The sequence below is a fragment of the Sminthopsis crassicaudata genome, chromosome 1 (genome assembly GCF_048593235.1).
Source record: "Sminthopsis crassicaudata isolate SCR6 chromosome 1, ASM4859323v1, whole genome shotgun sequence".
In the NCBI taxonomy this organism is placed as follows: Eukaryota; Metazoa; Chordata; class Mammalia; order Dasyuromorphia; family Dasyuridae; genus Sminthopsis; species Sminthopsis crassicaudata.
Window position 1 is genome coordinate 588,644,263 of NC_133617.1, and position 4,469 is coordinate 588,648,731.

At 37.9% G+C, this 4,469-nt stretch overlaps 1 pseudogene; it reads right to left on the reverse strand.

The window, feature by feature from the left end:
• Positions 1-396: 396 nt before the first annotated feature.
• LOC141550947 (V-type proton ATPase subunit C 2 pseudogene) lies at positions 397-1,496 on the reverse strand (annotated as a pseudogene).
• Positions 1,497-4,469: the final 2,973 nt, after the last annotated feature.

Genomic DNA, 4,469 nt, shown 5'->3' on the forward strand with positions numbered 1-4,469 from the left:
CTTCATTTGTGTGAAACGTGTTTTGTAATTCTGTTCAGATAGTTCCTGGCTTTGTCTTAGCAGGTAGACTACCAAGTATTTTATATTATCTACAATTATTTTAAGTGGAATTTCTCTTTCTATCTCTTGCTGCTGGATATTGCTGGAAATGCCTGATCCTTAATTTTCTTTTTTTTAAAGACATGAGACCTTTTCTTTATTGTAACACATAAAATAAATACAACTATAACTAATATTTGTGAGTAATTTTTGTGGTAACATTAGAGATTGTAGGCCATTTTTTTAAAAAAGTAGTTTCTATTCTGAAGTGAAGTTTGTAAAAATTCTTTAACTTAGAGATGAGAGCATCTAAAGTTTAATATGATGAAATAAAACAATTCCCAGAGATATTAAGGGCTACTGCGCTCTTAAAAACAAGTCAAGGAGACTAAAGTAGATATAAGGAAAATAATTTTGGTTATTTAGTTGTAATCCAAGAATATCCCCAGAAGCATGCAATATACTTGCTGCTGCTACTTCATCCAGGTTTTTGACTGAATTTAGAACTTCTCTTAAACATTTTGGGTTTTTTTTTTTTGTGGACTTGTGAAAACACTGCTTGAAAAATTCATTGGCAGTCCGTACCTTAGCACAGATTCCACAAATATTTTCAAAGCCTTATGGTGAATCCAGGTAGTAAATGCTTGACTGAAGTTCTCCGCAAGCCAGAGCAAAAGGAGACCATACTCTTGCTTCTTTTCAGAAAACAATTTATTCATCTCTTCTCTTTCAGTTTTAATTTTTTTTCATCATAGAAAAATTCATGGACAATGAACTTGTTTGCTTTGGCTTTGGCTTTAAAATAATTGCTCAACCTCCGATACTATAGAGGCCTCCCTCATTATCCTCAGCAATCTGTTTGGTTGATCAAGGTACCACCATGTCTGAGAGAGATTCACTATCACCAGGAGAGTGGTGAGAAACTGAACAGAGCACAAAAAATCTTCTTTGTTCACAATATCACCTAATGTCTGAGTGAAGAGTTTCCCATGGATTTCTTTTCCAGGTTCTCCAGTTTTCCTTTTGGAGTGTTGTAGGCAGTTATTGGAGCTTTCTGGTCTGTTTCTATTTGTGCCAATTGCTTTGCTAACTTGTACACTACAATCACAAGGGGCTGCTTGGCAGGATACTTGGCCATGTCTCATTCAAATTGGGATCACAAAAAAATTAACTCAACCCCTTTGGCCAACAGGTTCTTGTGAACTTTGCCTTTTTCATCTTCCATAACTTCTACACTGAGCCATCTTCTTTATAAGGTTTTCAGTGAAGTTATCCAGTTTCCTCAACTCATCTGAGAAACCAACAAGAAAATCCAAGGTCTACACCCTGAAGCTAGTAATGGCAAATTTATTGTTGTGGGATAGATTATACTTGGAGGTTACTGTATTCATCCATTCTAGAGTCTGCAAATTCTTCTTATCTCCAGCAGCAGAAATCAGCCAAAATTCCAATGACATGTTTCAAATCTTCCCTTTTAGTCAAGGTTATTGGTATGTAATGAAGGATCTTCCCATGCCAGGGTGTGTTGGAAGCTCTGAGGGCAGAGAAACTGAAGACATGAGTTGAAGGTGAGCTCTGATTCCAGACAATGCATTGGATCTTCCTGGGGAGCCTTGGGGTGGGAACATCTCTGCTCCTTCCGGGAATTACTTTGGGCACTTCTGGAACTGGACTGAGGAGTGCTGGGCTGCCTCCCACTGCTGGCTGCCAAGGTCCCTGGAGAGCAGGTCCCTTTGTCCAGATCTGTTCCTGGTGTTCATTAGCCAAGAGGCTGAGGCTCCAACTGCTCTCTGGTCCTTGGAGGACCAATGGAATCAGATGATAATGTCTTGACATGAGCATGAATTTCATTTAAATGAGACAAAGTTGTACAATTTTCGGCTTTGCTCTCTTTTCTAGGGTCGTGAAGTCCTGTGGCAGTACAAAAGTTAAGATCACTGGAAACAGAGGATGATCTTGGTGTCTTTAATATCTGACCGATGTCTGACCAAGATCTAAGCACTCCCAGTTTGATGGGAGGTGAAATCTCAAGATCAATTGCAATTTCATTTCTCTTATTATTAGTGATTTGTAATTTCATAGGATTATTAATAGTTTATAATTCTTATTTTGAAAATAATTTGCTTGTGTCCTTCTATCATTTATCTATTAGATCATTTTCTGATCCAGTCTTTTTCCCCTCTATATTTGTTTGCCTCTAATTTGAATTAACTGTGAGTGGGGTGAGAGAAGACCATAAGATCATACTTTTAGAGATGGAAAAGAATTTAATGGTCCTCTAGCCCAATTCTTTCATTTTCCAGATGAGGAAACTGAACCTTCTAAAGATTAAGTATTTTGACTAATGCCACACAATCATGAAGTCATAGAACTGGGATTTGAACAAAAATTCTCTGCCGCCTTCTCATACTCTTCTCCAAGTCCTTTCAGAGAAAAGCTTGAATTTGTAGTATAAATTATGGAATATCTTTTAAACAAAGATTTCTGTCCTTCTCAAGCCTTATGACTCATCTAAATTAGCAATGTTGTCTAGTAGGACTTGGGAAAAGCCTACTTTAAAAATAAGTGACATAGCTTATAATTAGCATATCAAAAATTTGCATGGGAATGAATTGACTAGGGCCTTCTCCGCCTGCTCTTGAGCCCCCAATTCATTTCCCAGTCAGCCATCTGTTTGCAATCAGCAGCTGAGCAAGCCCTCAGGCCAGGTTCATTTAGGATTGGCTTTCATGAGGGTAGGAGGAGAACAGAGAACAGAAGATGAGCCAGCAAAATCCCTCTGTGCAAAGCTTCTTCCCTTGCTGTGGGTGTCACATATCTGCCCTCCTACTTGACCTGTCTTTGTGTCCCCCCCCCCCTTCCGTTACTATGGCTCTCTTACTTGATGATGTTTTGCCTGACTCTTTGTAATAATCCACACACACACATACACACACACACACACACACACACACACACACACACACACTCATATATACACATCATGCTTCTACAATTTGGCTGTACTTCATGAGTGCTATTTGCTGAAAGTGTGGACATTCCATCAGGTCCAGTGCTCTAGATATCTATTTTCCTTCCAAGGCTTACTTACCTAAAGACTAACTCATTGCTGCTCAAACTCTTGCATTTTATTTAATGCACCCCCATTTACAAGGTACTTTTTCTGTCTGGGCTGCCACTTGTGGCTTGAGACTTGAGTGCTTCCAAAAAACTTATTTAAGTTTTATTATATTTAAATAATTTCAACATTTTCACCACCCCCCACCAGCATCTTGTTTATTCCAAGAAATAGTGCTTTGCAGACTGATTTCCAATTAAAAAGAAACTTCAGCCCAATCCCTTTCCAGAGCATCAGCCTAAAGTAGTCAGCTCAAGTCTGATTTGAGGGCAGGAGAAAATGCATTCATCATCTCAATTTGCTCTTAAAATTACAGCCAAATAAAACTCCATTTTTATTATAAAACCCTACAAAGACCTCAAACCCACTCCCCCTTCCCCACAGGGCAATGTGGAGTCAGGATAATCAAGGAGCCTTGGAGTCAGAAAGACCAGCTTCTAACATATACTGCCAGTGTGATTTTGGGCAAATTATTTAATCCTTGATGACCACTTCGCAATCTTCCCAAGTTATAATTACAGAGAATTTGCTGATCTCCATCTGTGAAGATGCTTTCCACAAATACTGGGACTCCTAAGAAAAAAAGCACCTATCTGGTTATAATAGCAACAAGAATCACAGAATGATGTAGTGAATAGAGAGTCAGTCTTGGAGACAAGGAGACCCAATTACAGATCTTATCTCTGGCACATCCTGGCAGTGTGATGGGTCTCACAGTGTCCTAGACATTTCTCTAAAAACAAACCTAATGTATTATTTCCAGAGCAGTTGCTGATCTCTATTGTAGACCGTTTCCTCATGGGAAGTTACAACCATCAATGAAATCATAGATCCAGTTTAAATTTTTTAAACTTTACATTAAATTAGCAGTTAATTAATGAAATGATTAAACAATTAATTAATTGCTATTTTTAAGCTTATTTCCTTAACAGCCTAACAGAGATAGAAAAAGGAGGATCAGAAGGTTACATGACCCAGTCTACAATCATGAAACTGCTAAGTGACAGAACCAGCCAATCCCCTTAGATCTCCTGCCTCTAGGTTTAGGGCTTCCTCCTAAACCAGGCTGCCTTCCGTGTTTACACAATGCAAATCAGATGAAAGACAAACAGTTGCACTTGTTAAAGAAAATTTAGAAAAAGCAATATAAGTCAAGATCATCTCTTTATATTATTATGGATATTGTAGCTTTTGAATTTTATTTTGTTTTTTTATAAAATTCACAAACCTAAGCAATTTTTTGAGTGATTTTTGGAAACGTAGTTCTCAAGCCAGTAGTTCTTTCTGCTCATATTAGTGAAATAATTCATTT